Source organism: Sciurus carolinensis, chromosome 6, assembly GCF_902686445.1.
Source record: "Sciurus carolinensis chromosome 6, mSciCar1.2, whole genome shotgun sequence".
NCBI classification, from domain to species: Eukaryota; Metazoa; Chordata; class Mammalia; order Rodentia; family Sciuridae; genus Sciurus; species Sciurus carolinensis.
Window position 1 is genome coordinate 83,289,909 of NC_062218.1, and position 19,674 is coordinate 83,309,582.

The window sequence follows — 19,674 nt, forward strand, 5'->3', positions numbered from 1 at the left end:
ACCCTCCAAAAATGCCAGTTGCAGTGGTGTACACCTTTAATCCCAGTGACTAAGGAGGCTGACATGGGAGAATTGCAAATTCAAGGCCAGCCTCAGCAATTTTGGGAGGCCCTCAGCAACTTAGCAAGACCCTGTCTCAAAATTAAAAGAGCTGAAAATGTAGTTCAGTGGTACAGCACCCCTGGGTTCAATCTCCAGTACAAAAGAATGAAGAAAGAAAAAGAAAAAAATACATTGTACAATTCCATTTGTATTAAATTCAAGAATAGACAAAAATAATTTATGATGATAAAAGTCAGGATAACAGTTACTTCTCTGTGTTGGTTTGAACTTATTAGGGACACAGGGAACCTTCTGGACACAAATTTTTGTTATCTTGGTCTTAATGGTTTGTACATTGGTGTATATTATGAAAAAAATTCATCAATGTCAGGTGCAATGGCACACACCTGTAATTCCAGTGACTAGGAGGCTGAAGCAAAAAGAACACAACTTCAAGAGTGATTTGGACAATTGTCTGAAAATAAAAATAATTTATTTCAGTGATATAGACCTTCTGGGTTCAATCTTTAGCATACATATACACTCAGAGACACATAAAAAAATCATCAAGCTGAACCCTTAAGCTTGGTAAACTTTATTGTAGATATGTTTCACCCTGATTCTTAAATGCTAGAATAAAACAGGAAAGCCAGTTTTTAACTACTTGAAGTCTTTTCACAAATACTTGGTTAAATACATTAATACTTGGTTAAATAAATACCTGATATTTCTCAAAAAATTAACAACTTAGTACATTTTATTAAAAACATTTGGTTTAGAGTTAGACTTAGTTTTGAATACAGCTTCATAATTAGCTATACTAATACAGTCAGTAAGTCACTTATCTACTTTTTGTGACCCTAAAAGAAAAGATCAGTGATTTAAGAGAAATATAGAAAACTGCTGTTTTTTGGAGTTCAGCCTTGATTCGTAATTAACCACCACTGAGAAATGTCCACACACAAGAAGGGGTATCCCTCAGCACCTAGTGATTACATATAGATATGTATTAGGTGACCTGACACCTCTGACTTTAGCCCAATAGACAACTGAACCCTAACTGGAACAATTAGATTGTCATGAAAATTTAAATTATGAATTGAAAGAAGTTTGTCAGGCTACTGATCATTTGAACTAAAAAGATATAAAGTTAGACCAGGGCTGCCTGACGTTTGATAGCAAGCATCATGTGGAGAATCCAAGAGTTGTGTTGAAGAACAAGAATAACTTCACATTGCTCACTGTGTCACTCAGGGTTGTAAATGTTATAACTATGAAATTAATAGTTATCACTACTGTGCAGATAAAGTAAGTACAGAAGCTGAATAAACTGGGGATGTAGCTCAGTGGTAGAGCACTTGCCTAGAATGTGCAAGGTCCTGAGTTCAATCAGTAGTACCCCCCACACCACCACCACACACATACACAATGTTGTCAAACACCTAGGCAGTTTAACTTCAGAGCTCATGCTTTCTTGAAGCAGTGCTGACATATCAGATCCAGCTCTAATAGTTGCCTCAGTTCCTGATAGCTTTCCAGTTCCCAATCCTAATTCCTTTGATCTGCTCTGAATCTTTGAATTAGTTATCATAATTTGTCCTTATAAAATTTCATTTCTTTGCTTAACTTAAACCAGCTTGAGTGGATTTCAGCCAATTGCAACTGAGAAAGTCCTGCCCCAGTTTGTGAGTGTGGTTGCAAATACAAACTAGAGAGAAGCTAAAATTGGCAAAATCAAGGTGAGTTAGTGGGTAACATGGACTTCCTACTATAAGATGAAAACTTAGTTTTCATTATGTGGATATGAATCTTTTATGCAGGCTTTCTCCAATAATGTCTTAAGACCCAGATAATATAGCCACTGAATAAGACATTAGAGAATTTGATAACCAAGAATTTAAAATGTCAAGTGTATGGGTTACTATATATGGAGTTTTGAAAAGTATATTGTAAAGGGGGCATTTTAAACAAGGTTTCCAAATGAAAGAAGATTATAGTAAATTTGACAATTTGCTCCAAATTTGATCAATTTGAGTTATTGGATGCTATTTCTTCTACCTACAGCCTAGGGTCTGAGAATTTAAGACCAGAAATTGTTCAAGGTGCATGTTGAATTGCCACGTTGTTTCTAACATGGAAGTTTTTACACCAAATGCCAGAAAGTGAAATCTTAACAATAGCAACAGTACTCTCAAGAAAGAACAGAAGATCTTAAAGAATTTCAATTCTTCAGTTCCCCCCAAAATATTTTCTATTGCCCATTCCTTTCAATGCATCGCAGAAATATGATGGTACCTTATATATTGTCTATCAATAGCCATTAGAACTGGAGTGCACTGTGTACAAAGATATTACTAAAGGGCAAGCTTCCATGTTATGTTTTTGTTTCTTTCAAGCTAAAACAGAACAATGTGAATGGACAGAGTACCAGCTGTTGCTAAGAAACAGAAGTCCAGAAGAATTGAAAACTTAAGGAAAAGCCTCACTCACAAAGGTCTTCATTTTTAGTTAAATGTAAAAGTTAACTTCCTAAGAAAAAATTGGTAAGCCATCCTCTATGATAGAGCAGTTTCATGCTAAAAACTTCCAAAATCTGCAATAGCCCAGACCACAGACAATCTCAACTCTTCAGAAACCTCCCATTCTCCAATACAAAGGCATTTGCACCAACCAGAAGTAAAGAACCTTAGAGTCCTCAGGGTTGGCCCTGAAGGGCTCTATAAAAGGGAAGATTTTCTAGTAACTAATTGGCAAGAGGTGGTTCCATTAATTCATGTCTTAAAAAATTTCAAGGGCCTATTCTGGACACAATATGCTCTAGTTCACTTGGTTGAATTCACAGATTATAGTATGTATTTAAGTATTTCCTGGATGATCTGTATATGCCCATTCTCAGGCTAGGTAGTAGGAAAACAATGTTAAGATGAACAAGGATTTTTCTCACTTGGAGTTGACATTTTAGTTTGAAGGATGGGGAGGACAGAGCAGAAGAATAAGGAAATATGATTACAATGTTGGATGGAATTAGTAAAGGAAAGTCAGGGTAATATCAGAATAAAGAGAAACATTTAAATGGAAAGTGATAGGTTAGGTGGTGAAGGCTTCTTTGAGCTATATGTCAAAGGATGAGATGGAGCCTACTGGAGGAAGAAACAGGAAGTGCAGAAGGAGATCAGGTGAAAAGACTCTTGGTAGAAGGGACTTCTCGTGTGTAAAGAACTGAAAGACACAGATATACCTGGAGAATAGCAAATGAGAAGTAGAGTTGATTACTGGTTAAGTGAACACTCACCTACTTATTGTTAATTTCAACCTTTAATTTGTTTTTATAAATTTGTGTATTAATACTGATTTGAGGACGTAAGAATACTCATTTGGCAAGAGCTTTCTCTATTTCTTTTTACGTCTCATGTTCTCTGTAGACCTTAATTTTTCGAACACCTGAAATTTGTACTTGGGGATTTAGTATAATAGTTATGATTAGGTATGAATGCTTTATTTTTTTAGTTTTAAATTAATTTGATTTTATGATTCTTAATGTGTTCTTGCAGGTCACCTGTTTTCTTTCCCTCTAGCTAATGCCACTTTTATTAAAAAAAATAAGTAAAACTTGTGTAAAACTAATATTTTTTGTATGTCAGTAACCAAACTTCCAGAGCAAATGGGAGATGAACCTTAGACAAGACGGACACATTTGAAGGGAAGCTAGAATATATGTAGTTGCCTTTGTGCAACTCTGATGACCTATGGGTCTTCATAGATAAATCAATATCTAATTTTAAATGACAATACATACATTGAAAAAATCTCATTTTGAAGACTATTCAAACATCTTTTTAAAAAATCTACCTTAAGTCAGGCCTGGTGGTACATACCTGTAGACCCAGTGACTTGGGTGCTGAGGCAGGAGGATCACAATTTGAAGACCAACCTGGGCAACTTAGTGAGACCCCGTTTCAGAACAAAAAAGAACTGGGGATAGAGCTCAGTGGCAGAATACCCCTAGTTTCATTTCCTAGTAACAAAATAAGCAATAATGACAACAAAAACCTATCTTTAAGTGTACAATTTGCTAGACCTGCTAGAACATGGTGATGGTATCCTGCCTGATTTTCACACTTCCATGTTTGCCCTGTCTCTTCCCAGCTACTCTCATTATAGAAACTGAAAAAGAGGCTTTTTAAACACACAAAACAAATCATATTGTTTCACTGCTTAACACTCCAGAAAAATCCAACCTCCTTTCCACCGAGTTCACAAGGGCCTGCATGATGTCACTTTAGTCTGGTTCTCCAAAGTCCTCTCGCCTATCAGTCTCCCCTGCTCATTTTGTTCCAGCCAATTGGCTTCCTTTCCTTGCTTTCTCTCCTCAGTCCTGCTGAATTCTTTTCCATTCGCAGTCTTTCACTCTGATTTGCCTGGAATGCTTCTCCCAGACCTTTCCATGTGGGGCTCTTGTTACCCTTCAGGTCTGGGGTCAGATGTCACTTCCTTAGAGAAGCCTTCCTCCATCACTTTTACTAGTTACTGTGTTTGTTTCCTTCTTATTAATGACGATGATATGCAGTTACCTTACTTTGTTGTTTTACTTGTTTGTTGTCTTCTCCCTTACTAGTAGGTAAGCTCCCTGATAACCTGATATGATAACACATCTGAAAAAACTAAAGATATGGCCAGGCACGATGGAGCATGCCCGTAATCCTAGCAACTCAGAAGACTGAGGCAGAAGGATTGCAAGTTTGAGGCCAGCCTCAGCAATTCAGCAAGGCCCTAAGCAAGACCCTGTCTCAAAATAAAAAAATAAAAAGGGCTGGGGATGTAGCTCAGTGATAGAGTGTCCCTGAGTTCAGTCCCCACTACCCCACCCTCCAAAAATAGTTAAAGATATGTTATAAATAAATACTTTAGAATTTTTTAAAGAAGTAATTAAAATTCCAGGTGAAGTATAAAATTTTACGCACAGAAAATAAAATCACTGTGCCCCATGAATCTTATATAGATATAATTCTATTGGAGTGGTAGGGGTGGAAGTAGTATGAGTGCCAAATGCCTATAGTAGAAGTCGATCCTTTCTCCCATACCGTAGTGGTCACGTAGTTCCTCTTTAGAGATTGGCCTGATTAACCTAAGTTAATTGAACCCCCAGGGATGATGCTTTATCAATCAGTTACACCCCTAACCCTTTAAAAAGATTGTTTTATTTTTTATTTTGAGACAGGGTCTTGCTAAGGTGCCTAAGGCCTCATTAAATCATGAGACTGGCTTCAACTTTGTAGTCCTTCTGACTCAGCCTCCCAGGTCGCTGAGATTACAGGTGTGTGCCACCATGCCCACCCGTCTCTCTTCTTAAAAAGCCACCAGTATTCAATCATGGGGGCTCTAACAGGATGAATTTATCCTACCTCTAAGCATTATAGTTGGAATAAGGTTCCACCCCTAATACCTCACAATGAGGATGACATTTCAACACATTATCCCTTAGGGTACATACACAAACAATATTCAAACTATCACAGCCCTTTTTGATAATATCTGAGTTTAAGTTGATGAGATGACTGGGTGGGGACTGTAGATCTCCTCCAAATGGGGCCAGTTACCAGATCAAGTGATTATAGAATTAGAGGATTCTAACTTTGAGACCCACCCACTTTTAGGAAGGGTGGAAGGAGCTGGATGTCAAACTGTGTAAAAACGCTTCAGCAACAGAGTTGAAAAGCATCTAGGTTTTGAAAAGTAGAATTTCTGGGAGGATGGCATGACCAGAGAGGGAAGCTCTGTCCCTTCCCTCATACCTTGCCCAATCCATCTCTTTATCCAGCTCTTTGTCTGTGTTCTCTGAAATATTCTGTAAGCCATAAATATAATTAAAATGTTGCTCTGAGTTCTCTGAGCCATCTTAGAAAATAGTGTATTAGTTCAGGGTTCTCTTGTGAGACAGAAACAATAGGGTAGTATATAGGAGTATGAGAAGGAATTTATAAGGGAATTGGGCTCATTCAATTGTGGAAGCTTAGAAATCCAAAAGTAGGCTGCAAAACCTGGAGTGCCATGCTGGTGGTGAGGCTCAGTCTGAGTTCATATGCCTTCAACCAGGGAAGCCGATGGTGTAGATCCTGAGAACATGGAGGCCTCTTGTGTGAGAGTCCTGAGAGCCTAGACTTCTGATGGCCACAGCAGGAAATGAGTGTGCCACAGCTCTTGGGGGAAATCAGTTCACCTTCTGTATTTGTTCTCTTCAGGCCCTGGGGCACTTAGGTGGTGCCTGCCTATACCCCTGCTGAGGCAGATCTTCCCCATCTAATCCACTTAAACTCATATGCTAACCTCCTTTTCTGGAAACACCCTCACAGACACATTCAAAATAATGCTTTTCCAGGTTTTTAGGTATCCTTTAATCCAATTATGATGATTAAGAGTCACACCTTGCAGGTCATTCAGAAACATGGGTGACAACCTACTGCTTGTAACTTGTATCTGAGAGGGGTAGTCTTCAACCTGTGGTATCTGACAATATCTCGAGGTCAGAATTGAATTATAAATTACTCAATTCATGTCCACTGGAGAACTGTTTTTTATGGGGAAAAGCTTCCACACATCTGGTCACAGAAGTATTCTTTTTGGAGTGTGAAGTAGCAAGTGAAAGATGGTTTGATTTTCCTTTTTTATAGTGCTGCTATAACAAAATGCCTTAAACTGGCCAGGTGTGCTGGCCCACGCCTGTAATCCCAGCAACTAGAAAGGCTGAGGCAGGAGGATTGAAAGTTCAAAGCCAGCCTGGGCAACTCAGTAAGACCCTGCTTCAAAATAATAAAATGAATACACAAGGACTGAGGATGTGGCTCAGTGGTAGAATGTCCCTGGGTTCAATCCCCAATACTGGGTGTGGAGGAAGGCCATAGGCTGAATGACTTATAAAAAACAGAAATGTATTTCCTAAAGTTTCAGAGGCTGAGGTCCAAGGTCAAGGCCGTGTCAAATTCAGTGTCTGGTGAGGACCCACTTCCTCATAACTGATGTCTCCCTGCTGTGTCCTCATATGGTAAGGACAAGCTAGTTCTCTGGAATCTTTTAAGGTCACTAATCTCAATCACGAGAGCTAATCACCTGCCAGAGGCCCTGCCTCTCAATAACATCATTTTTTAGAGAGGGGCCAGAACCAGAGATTGAACCCAGCTGCTGCCTTTAACCACTGAGCTACATCCCCAGCCCTTTTTATTTATTTATTTTTATTTTGACATAGGGGCTCACTAAGTTGTTTAGGGCCTTGCTAAATTGCTGAGGCTGACTTTGAACTTGCGATCCTCCTGCCTCAGCCTCTAGAGTTGCTGGGATTACGGGCATGTACCACCATGCCCCACTGGAGGTTAGTATTTCAACATATGATTTTAACAGAGATACAAACATTCAGATTATAGCACCATCTTACTGTCTGCATTCTCAGACTACTTCTTATACCAGCTATTGCTTTGGATGCTCCAGTAGTAGAAGATGACATTAAGTTAGGAGTGTAAGAAGTCCATTGGGAAAATGGTAAAAGGAAAGAAACTACTATTAGGAAGGAAAAAAAAAAAAAAAAAAAACTGGGCATCATGGCCACATCTGTAATCCCAGGTACTTGGGAGTCTGAGGCAGCAGGATTGCAAATTTAAGCTGGAGATATAGCTCAGTAGAAAAGCATGACTGGGCTCAATTCCCAGTACTGAAAAAAAAAAAAAAAAAATTTAAGAAGGAAAGCATCAGACTCTAGTACAAATCTGAAAAAATTCAGCCAACCCAGGGTGGAACTATGAAGAAAAGTTTGTCTCTTAGGGAAATCCGACATTGAACGGAAATGACTATACCCTACCACCATTGCCATGCTCAGTCATTGACTGAGGGCTAGCAGGGAAGAGATTGCCTAAACAGGACTGCTGGTCTTGAATATGTGCATGTCGAGGCAGTTAGCTTAATGGTATTCAATGCAGCTAAATGGCAAGTTTTATCAAAAAGGAAGATAAAAGTGTGTACTTTCATGGCTGTTCCACTGTTCTAGCCTGAGAAGTCTCACAGGATACCTGCAACTAGTAAGAAAAGAACTAGACTGTGGTGGGCCCAGAGAGACTGGAGATGTAGCTTGGTAGTAGAGTGCTTACTTAATATTTATAAGGTCCTGTGTTTGAAGAGTTAGACTGAAACAAGGCAGGTGAGTTGAAGGCTGATGACGAAGCAATTAGAATACTAGATCTCTTGCTGGTCACTGAGCAAAGGCCAGCTGTCAACTGAGATTTTGTTGATATGCAGTCACAGCCATTCATTTACATATTGTCTATGGCTCTTTTGTTTTGTTTTGTTTTTAAACTATAATGCAGAGTTGAGTAAATCCGAAAATATTTACTCCCTGGTCCTTCACATAAAAGTCGACTGAGTCCTGACATATGTTTTTGAGCTTATTTATATTTACTTGTTGAGGTTATTTACATCTATTATATCTCCAAGATAGAAGTACTATATAATGATGTACTGCTGCTTATTTCCTCCCAACTCTGCATTCATGGAAATCACCTTAGTAGCTTGAAATTGCACGTGGTAGAAGAGTATGTCCACTGAAATTAGCAAATGGTACAATTTGGATCTTTTTCTTTTGGAAAGCTGGTTGTTAAACATTTACCAGCAGTGTTTTCCACTGCAAGGTAAGAATTAGAGATTGAATTATGTCCCCTCTCCAATTGTATATGTTGACATCCTAACATTTAGTACCTCAGTGTGAATGTACGTGGACTAAGGGTCCCTCAAGGAGGTAATTAAATTTAAATAACGTCTTTAGGGTGGGCCCTAAAGTAGTATGACCTGGTGTATCCTAAGAAGAGGAAAGTTAGAGACAAGTACAGACGGAAGACCACATGACATCACAAGGAGAAAATAGCTATTGATAAGCCAAGGTCAGAGACCTAAGAAAAAACCAACCTTAATAACACCTTGATCTCAGACTTCAAGCCTCCGGAACTGTGAGAAACAAAATTTCTGCTTTTTAAGCCATCCAGTCTACGGTATTTTGTTACAGCAGCCCTAGCAGGCAGATGTAAGTAACCTGAGAAAGTCAAAGTTCCTACTGAAGTAAATTTATCAAAATGACCCCAAAGAGCCTTGATCTATGTCAGTCTGCATCCCACTCTTTATCCCAATTGCATTTTGGTAGCACTTAGTTGGGGGAACTGGTCTTCAAAGGCTTGCTTTGGGAACTCCTTGAAGACCAGCTCCCTCAGGAAATAGTAAGCAAAGCTTTAGAACCAGGGGTGTATCAGGATATCCCTGAGGGGATTCCCACTCCCCATTCCTAAGGTGAAGTGAGGTAGTTAATAAGCAGAATATATAGGTAATGGTAGTCTAAAGGAACAGACCAAGAGTGAGCCAATCAATCAGCAGTCTGAGTGACACACCAAGTTCCCTTTTGTTTAGGAAAAACTTTTTTATTTGGATACCCTTGAGAGGAGGAGGCAAGTAACATAAGTGCCTCAAGCCCTGGTTAGTTTTAACTTTGTTTTTAAAAGTTCTGTGTGACTTGCTTGACAGGATGTTTTTAAGAGGGAAAGACAAACCAATACTTTTAACAGGGAAACTTAACAGTGCAAGCCTTAAGAGAATAAAATAATCCCACAGAATATAATCAATGCTCTTTCATTCCGCTGTGGTATGAATATATCCCCCCAAAACTCACATGTTGAAACAAAAATGCCAAGTTGATAGTAATAAGAGCTGAGGCCTTTACGAGTGATTAAGTTAAGAGAGTTGAATTCTCATGGTGGAATCATGGCACTTATAAAAGGGCACAAAGAAGTGGGTTTGCCCTCTGCCAGTCTTTCACCATGTAAGTACACACCATTTGTATTTTTTATTCACCCTTTTGCCTTGTTAGAACATAGCAAGAAGTTTGGGCTGCAGAAGTTCTTCCATTCAGCCACCCAAACATCATTGTAGAAGCACTGTAGGCTCCTCCAATAATCCTGGACACTGAGGTGGATAATTTGGGAATGTCATAAGAAAGAAGCACTAGATTAGAATATAAAACTTCACTCCAAATTGGTGACTTAACTCTCTCTGACTTTTGGTTCCCTGACTATAAAGCAGAGATAAAAGATTTAGATGATCCCTCTAGTATCTTCTAGCTCTAAAATTCCATGATCTCAGGTTCTACATGGTGATAAAGTATTCCACATCTGTCCAACCATGCCAGTGATTTAATCTATGTTTACAAGCATGTCAGGATGTGGCAAAAAGGATATAATTCTTGACTTAGCACTCTAGATTGTCTTTGATCCTGAAAGCATAGTCCATTTTCGTATTGGCTACATTATTCTCTGGCCAGGAACTAAGAATTATGCCATTATTATCTAGTTTTTCTGGCATAAATAAGAAATATTCATGTTCTTATTTGAAAACCCTTGACTTCTAGTAACCTGAATATGAAATTGACCAGAAATCTGGTACATAGTAGGCATCTGATAACTAGTGGTTGTTTCTTATGATGATGCTAAAATCCACTGAATTATATACTTTAAAAGAGGGAATTTCATGGTATGTGAATTATATTTTAATTTTTTAAAGTTGCCAAATAAATGAATGAATTATTCTACAAGTTGAATTTTTGGTTATAGAAGTAAGGGAATTTATGTTGGAATTTTAAAATTCTAATTTCTGATGCTCAGAATAAAACAAGTGATAATAAAAATTGACCATCAAAAGAGAATATAAACAGATAATATAAAGCAAATACCTAATAGTATCACTTATTGTTAGGAGATGTTAAAGATGTTTGGTGCACAGAAGACATGGAAGCACACACCTATAACCCCAGCTAGTAGGGAGAAAAGGCAGAAGGATTGCAATTAAGGCCAGTCTGGGCAATTTAGTGAGACCCTGTTTCAAAATAAAATAAAAATGGCTAAGGGGATAGCTCAGGGGTAGAGTACTTGCCTAGCATGCATGAGGCACTGGGTTCATTCCCCAGTATACCCCAGATCCCTCAAAAGAAAAAGAAAAAAGAAAAGGTATTTGGCATACATTTTTTTTCTTTTTTTTTCTTCTTCTTTTGGTACTTGGGATTGAACCCAGGAGTGCTTTACCACTGAGCCAGATCTCCAGCTCCCCTCCTTTTTTTCTATTTAATTTTTCATACTTTATTCCTTGTATCAATAGGTTAAGAAAGTAAAATTTTCCCAGGTACTGATTTATAGATACAGTTTATAAGTGGAATCAAAAAGTTCAGTTTCACAAACAGTAACATTCAGTGATCTCTTTAAATGCAATTATAATCCTTATTTTAAGCTAAGGTCAATAATTTAATGCAATAAGCTAACTGCATACAAAACCTGTATATTCTGTTCTACAAAAGTGTTTTCTGTAGCTGCATATGGTTTCAGTCAACTACACATTTCTGTGAGTACTTACAAATATGTTAATAAAACGCTTCCCCAAATGCTTATCCTGCCATTAACTTATTATACATTGCCATTCCTGTTACTGAAAATAGATGATCAGGAAAATGAGTTTTAAAACTTAAAAAGTAATATAAGTCCCAAAACATTTTAAATCAAAAAGGCCTTTCAACATGGAAGCATCAACATGAAACTCTTAAGTTTCTAAAAAAAATAAAATAAAATAATCACTGTTTAGAAAAGAATATTAAAACGATTTATCTTTTAAGACACATTCTTAGAAAAACGTATAGTTTCAAATATCATCTCCTTAAAAGAAACACAAACCAGTTCACTGTCTACTAACCTTTCAGACCACAGTTGTCTAAAAATTTCAGAATATGTAACGTATAAGACTCAGCTGTCATAGTCAAAATGACATTTAAATTTCACATAGTAAATAGCTATAGTATAGCTTATAATGGTACAAATATACCTAATACATAAATACTACTTCATCCTTTAGATAGTCAAAAGTCAGAAGGAACTGCATAATTTTCAAGGTACTTTAACTTACATGTAGTCATTAAAACCTAGTAAGTAATTCAAGTATGTCAAGGCAGGCAATTAAAGTTTCAAGTATCAATCTAAAATCAAGAACATGAAAATAAAGGCTGAAAATTTTGTTTCTCCATGCCTAGATATTAGGACATTACTGTAGAAAATACACAATTATCGTATATGATTTCCACAGAAGATAATGAAATTTCATAAAGTACAAAAAGTATCAAGATTCATAGTTTGCTTCATCAAATGCTTTTCTAGCTTGTTTCAATTTTTCATCCATATAAGCAAGTCTTTAACCCTAGCAAACTTCCTTGGGTCCTTTCAAATTAAGAAGACAATATCTTCAACTTGTACTCGACCTTGTCTTCCAATTGATATTGCCTTGTGAGTCATTTCAGTGATGAACTCTGTGACAAGGTCCTCAGAAGTATCCACTGACTCAGTGTAAGAGTTGTGGTTATCCCCAAACTCATACATCGTACATCGTAATTCATGAGAAAAAAGTCTCTTACTTTTACCCTGCCCACCTTCCGCACCTCCTCCAATTTCTTCATTTTCCTCCTCAAAGGTGCGCGGTCTTCTTCCTCATCTGCCATCCCGCTCTCCAGCCCTTTTTTTGACACAGGGTCTCACTAAGTTGCTTAGGGTTTTGCTAAATTGCTGAGGACAGCTTTGAACTTGCAATCATCTTGCCCTAGCCTCCTGAGCTGCAGTAGGCCACTGGGCCCAACTGAATTTTAAGATTTTGACAAGTATGTTATATGATAGAACTTTCCTTGCTGATTTTTGGAGGCAAAATTATGAGGAGATCAACTCTGCTCCTACATCTCTATGGTATTTTTAAATGTTTCTAAGCTTCCTTAGTGTTATATACTTACATTTAATGACATGCATTCATGTGCCTAATATGTTGCATACTATTTCCTTGGGTCAATTTCTTAATGCATAGAGAGCCATGGGATTTCTCATTAACTGTAAAATGTATAATGTTTGATCAAACTTACATGAACATAGTTTTTTAATATTCTTCATTTCTGAGTAAATGAGCATATATTTAAGGGGATAATCTTACAAATTTGTTTAAAATAAAAACCTTAGCATTTTGTCTATTTATTATCTTCAAATATAATTAACAGGAGAGGGCAGTCATAGACTACTTTTACAAATTCTATGGCTTATATATATTTCAGAGACAGAAATCCTATAATTCTGCTTTAAAAAACTTTCTTCAGCTAATATATCCTGTTTCCTATTTAAACTCAGTGCTGATGAATCATCTATATCTTTGGTATTCCTCTTAGAACTGTCTAAGATTAATTAGTACCTGTCTAACCCCCTCATTGTGGTTTATTTTTTATATATTTAGGCACTGAGGATTGAACCCAAGAGTGCTTTACCACTGAAGTACATCCTGAGCCCTTTCATTTTTCTTTTGAGAAACGTCATGCCAGGTTGCAGAAGTTGGCCTTGATTTACATTCCTCCTGACTTAGGCTCCCCAGTCACTGGAACTGCAGGCATGCACCACCATGCCTGGTTTAAACCCCTCATTTTATAGGTAAGAAAATTAATGACTAAGCTTATATGACCTATCCAAAAGTACTTACCCAATTAATGGCGGAGTTTGTTTAACTTTGTCTTGAGCACTTGCCCATATCTAGTTTTTCCTTGATATGTTTCCATGAAAGAGGAATTAGATATGAAATTTATAGTGGATTCAGAAGAGATCTGAAAAAAGTTAGGCTTAAATAATGTCAGGTTTATGACTCAGAACTACTTGTTAATCCAACACATGTTATAAAATAATTACTTCACACTATCTGAATTCACAAATAAACCTGATGCCTTTTTCTAATCCAGTTACCTACTTTTTATGAACTATTTTTCTATTAATATGGTAACATTTATATACACCTGAATTCTTTATAAAGAATATTAGAGACAACCCAGCAACATATTTTTAAAAACCATGAAGCTTAGTTTTGCTTTATTCTGTGTGATACTTTCGGGTGATTCTAAAAGTCATTATTTAAGCACAATATAGAGGCATCTGTATGTCTCTTAAAATTATTTTTAGTAAGAACTTTGACAGACTGAAAATTTATGGCAAAAGATATATTTGGTATTATTTAGACATCCTAAATAATATGATGTGATTCCCATTATAAAACTATTATGTGAGGAAACTAAAGATCAGAAGCATGAAAACAAAAAATGTTTTCGTTGACTTGTTCCTCTTAGGAAAGAGATGAATTTTCTCGAGCCTGGTTTTATCCCTGGATTTATAGTCTCTGTGCGCCTGGGATATGAACTGAAAAGTTGATCTCTTTTGTATCTTCATAACAGATGCAAATGTAGTCAGTTTACCATCATATTTAAGTCATCAGAGAGCTTCTGTCATCAGTAGTCATTTTTTATACACTTACAAACCAGAGATTTACTAACTGCATGTGTACACACATGCACATACACACACCTCTGTGAAGGTACAAATCAGGATCTGTAGTGGATTCTGTGGTCTGACACTCTAGTTCCAGCCCTTTAAGGACTGAAATTTCCATCCTTGTTTGCCTGACACCCAGAGCTACTTTCTCTGGAAATTGATCTTGACATAAAGAAGCTGCCTCATACAAGTCAAACCTCTCTGTTGATGTGGGAGTACAACTTCTTAGAAGGGCTTCAGAGTTTCCATGGATCAGCTGAGACCTCTGTTGCAACTGCCGCAGACTTCAACTTCCTCCTCTTCTAATCCTACTTCCCTCTCCTCTCACACATCTTGTTCAGGAGAGAACCCCTTTTCTCCACAATCCTCCTACATGCAGTCTGTTTCCTGAGCTCCCAACCTGTGACAGCTTATGTATATGTTTACAAGAAAATAGGGAAAGAGAAATAAGGAAAAAACCTGAATGAATCCATACTTTATAATTATGGGAAAAACAACAGAAGATGAAGCTTAGATAACAAATATATTTATTTACTAATGCCACTGGTCCTTTTCTTTTTAAAATTTTTTTTTAGTTGTAGATGGACACATTTATTTATTTATTTATTTATTTTAATATCACCCAGAAAAGTTTAATAAGAATAAATGCTGAGATAAATAACTCAAAACCAACTCTCAGTGATGACTGAACACAACCTCAAATCAGTGGTGCCTTCTTATTCATAACATTTAGAAATAGTGTCTATTTTCTTAAAAATGTCTATGTCTTTGTTCTGAAATATACTATGCTATGAAGATTTGTATTACACAAGTAAAAACTGAGGAAATAATCACAATACTTTTAGTTATTTATTTACTTATTTACTTATTTATTTATTTATCTTATGTGATGCTGAGGATCAAACCCAGTCTCACACAAACTAGGCAAGTGCTCTACCACTGAGCTATAACCTCAGTCCTCAGTAAATTCTCTTAATCAATTTTAATATTCCCTTGTATCATGGTAATGATTGATGACTAAGTCTTGAAAGGTCTAATTAGAAATGTATCTAAGTTATTTTTTTCCATTGCTTTATTCACATCTTCCTATGTTCTTTTTTTCTTTCTTTGATCTCTGTATATCTTTATATAACTCATTGCATGCTACTTACTTGTAATTCTAGAAAAGAAGCTGAATCCAGTACTTTTGCAAACACCATTCTTGGACTCATGTCCCTATTTCTGGTTCTTTCCTATATATATCCTGAATCCTCATTCCATCAAATTTATTTCCTTGACTTGGCATTGATGTATGACTTTGGGCTTTTGAATATTTTTTAATTGTGTTTAATTAATGTATTCATTTTGGACATAAATTTATTTTTAATGATACATAAAAGCAAAAATTGTGCCTATTACTGGGGTACCATGTAATGTTTCAAAACATGTTTGTATTGTGTAATGTTTACATCAGATTAAATATATTTATTCTCAAACATTTATTATTTATTCATGATGAAACATTACAAATCTTTTAGTTTTTTTTTTGTTTGTTTGTTTTTTTCTTGTTTCGTGGTAGGGATCAAACTCAGGGCCTTGCATGTGCTGGCCAAATAGTTTACCACTGTAACTTTTTGAAATATATAGTACTTTATTGTTATCTATATTTACTATATTATGCAGTAGCATGGCAGAACTTACTCCTAGCTCATAAACTGTAATTCAGTACTCATTGATCAATCTATTCTATGGCTCCTTGCCCTACCTCCCCAGCCTCTGCTAATCACCATTGTACTCTATTTCTAAATCAGTCGAATTGTATGGTACTTTTCTTTCTATTGGGTTCTGATCTTGTTTAGCCTCTGAGATTCTGACTATCTTCTCTGCTCTAGACAACTGCAGCTGATAGAGTCACTATAGTTATTCTCATACCCAGAGTGCTATAGCCTAGCCAACCTAACACCTAATCCCTATGTGGGGACCATTACATTTTGTTGCTAACTGTTGAATCTAGGAACATACTATTATTTATTTATTTATTTATTTATTTATCTATCTATCTATCTCACCAGGGGCACTTACAGTGAGCCACATCCCCAACCAGTTATTTTGTTTTTATTTTGAGACAGGATCTCTGTAACTTGTTTAGGTTCTTGCTAATTTGCTGAAGCTGCCTTTGAACTCAAGATCCTCCTACCTCAGCCTCCTGAGCCACTGGGATTACAGGTGGTCAGGAACATACTAGTCTTAAAAGAAATTTTTATAAATGCATCAAAATCAGCAGTTATTTTTGTCAAATATTGTTTAAGCAAACAATAGGTGGTAGGTGCTCTACCAGCTGGAAATGATGTAATAGTCAGTGAAAATACCTGTCCTCATGGAGTTTACCTTCTGGTGGGAGAAGTGCATCTATTTAAGCCCAAAGTTGAGGGAGGGGGATGCTGATCGTGATATTTACACATACTCTCCTGACTGATCTAATTTGTTATAGAGGGAAACTGCTCGTCCTACAGGTACCAGCATCTCTTCCCACAGTGATCCAAGGGACATGCTCGTCTTTGCTTTCACTCCTCAAAGATGTCTTGGGATCAGTAAGAAAAAGTGCCTTCTTTGCTTAAGCAACTGTAACTCTATGTGAAAACCTAAGACTCATAATTGGTATGTTTAAAAACATGATATTTTACAATGTCACACCGATATGTATAAAGCTTCTTTGTAGCCTTCCTCTTCCTTGGTTTTGGAGTTATGTTACAAAAGGAGGCTGAGGATTATTACACAAAAGAAGCTGTACCATAAAGGACACTGATCAGCTTTGCGACTCAAAGCTGACTTTCCTGACCTCTCTAAGAAGAGAATTGTCTTGCAAACCTGGGGAGTGAAAAGATTTTCCCAAACTCCTTTTGCTTGCATTTAACATATCAAAAGATAGGCTGGTAGCTACTGAGCTTTCAAACCACCACCGACCACAATAGGAAACACTTATTATGACCCAGTTCACATCTATGTGTAATATTTGGTGTATGTATATTACAGCTGAAACAAAAGTTTCACACACAAGAATACTTTTATTCCTTACAATGTATTTTGATATATTCTGCCCACTAAAATTTCTTCTTAATATACTATTCACAACACACTAAACTGTGATGTGAATTTTTAAAAAAAATACTAGCCTAGGGTTTTCAAAAGAGACAATTCAATGAGACAGAAAAAGAAAAGAGGTTAATTCTGCTTCTGCTGGAGGGGATTGCAGTGGTGTGGGGGCAGGGCTTAGAGACAGCATGAGAGTCTTCAAATTCTTGGTGTTGAGTAGAACTGATCACAGGGAAAATATCTCACATCAAAGAATGGAATAGTATTCATGTCAGTTATAAAAAGCAGAGTTTGAAGTGACTGAATTCAGGGGAAATTTTAAGGTCACCAAGACACTGTGAAAAATAGATATGGATGAGTCATCTGCACGATGTTTATATTCCTAGAATGATAAGCATAAGCTGAGCTAAAACCACAATTGGCATTTGACCAAATAGACTATAACTGACATTATACTGTATAGGCCCCACTCCTACTGGCCCCAGGAAATGATATCCTTCCTCATGATAATATTACAGTAAATAAAAGAAGGAAAGAAAAGAAAAGAAAAGAAAAGAAAGAAAGAAAGAAAGAAAGAAAGAAAGAAAGAAAGAAAGAAAGAAAGAAAGAAGAAAGAGAAGTAAAGTGGTAGAGCAATCTTCAGTGTGATCCTGAAGGGAAGACCAGGGAGCAATTAATTGTGGGGGAGGGTAGGTGGGGGAAGGGGGAGTGATGAGAGGGAAGTTGTGCAATAAAGATGAGAAAATGAAAATAATAAGCATGGGGTAGGCATAAAAATTGGCAAGCTTGCATACTCAGAAAATCCTTGAGTGCCTTAAATATGTTATAATTAACGGACAAGCTTGTATTCAGTATAGATAATACATAATAATGTCTTCCCATTGCCTCATCAGTCTGTCCTGTCCTACACCTTTGAGGCAGCCAAGTAGGTCAGGCTGAAATTTTCCTGAGATGAATTAAATTTAGATTTTTTCCTTGTTTGCTTCTCAAAAGGTTAGGGGCTCACAAGAATGATCAGATAGAAAATGAAAAGAGCTCATTGTCATTGTTCATTTGAGTACAGGAGTAAATGTGTAACCCTTGTTTATGTGCTCTTTGCTCAAATGTCCTTTTTCAGCAGGCCATCCTTAAGCATTATTCTTTTAATTTACTACAGGAACTCCTTATTCTCCTGATCCTCTCTACTTTTCTACATAGCATTTATCACACATTAGCAATAGTGTGTGTGTGTGTGTGTATGTGTGTGTGTGTGAAGGGTGTAATGAACCCCCTATGTTCTTTCCCCAAGTTCCAACAATAATATTTTACCAGTATTATTTAATCTGTCCCCCCCCCTTTTGTTTTATTTTGTTGCAGGAATATTTTAAACACATTCTAGACATTATGACATTTCCCACCATGCTATATATTTTAGTTATTTTGTTTTGTTTAATGCCTAACTTCCCATACTAGGGAATGAAAGCAAGAATTTTTTTTTAAAGTATAAAGTATGTTTGTTTATATAACTTGGAAATATTCATATATTTAAATTCAGGAAGATATTTCCTATTTTTTTCTCTCAAGGAACATAATTTTCAATTACCTACTGTTCTTAATTCCTAATGAGAATGCATAACTATCTTCTGGACTGGACTTTTTTTTTTTTTTTAAAAAGAATGATCTCATTGTTACATTTAAGTTTTTCCAGCAACCTTCCTTTATATGTACTCTTTTCATATTGTTTTAAATTATTTTTTTATTTTTACAGACTACATTTTGATTCATTGTATGCAAATGTGGTACGTCTTTTCCTTTCTATGGTTGTGCACAATGTAGATTCATACCATTCATGTAATCATACAAGTACATATGGTAATGATGTCTGTCTCATTCTACCATTTTTCATAAAAGCAAGGGTTTTCTGCTGTATTTGCAGAAACATTCCCAGCTTCTTAAAAGGTCTTGGCATATAATGCATGCTCAATACATATTTTTGAGTAAATAAATATGGAATCCCCAAAGTAACATGTTTAGTCTCTCATGAATTGGGCTTCTGTACAGCAAAGGAAATAAACAACAGAGTGAATAGGCAATTCAGAAAATAGGAAAAGATATTTGCAAACTGTGTATCTGATATGGAGTTAATCTCTCAAAACATCTAGAAGTCATTTACAAGTCAATA

The 19,674-nt window shown here is 36.5% G+C and overlaps 1 pseudogene; it reads right to left on the reverse strand.

Annotated features, from left to right (window-relative positions):
* Positions 1–12,219: 12,219 nt before the first annotated feature.
* Positions 12,220–12,595, reverse strand: LOC124986559 (transcription initiation factor TFIID subunit 13-like; annotated as a pseudogene).
* Positions 12,596–19,674: the final 7,079 nt, after the last annotated feature.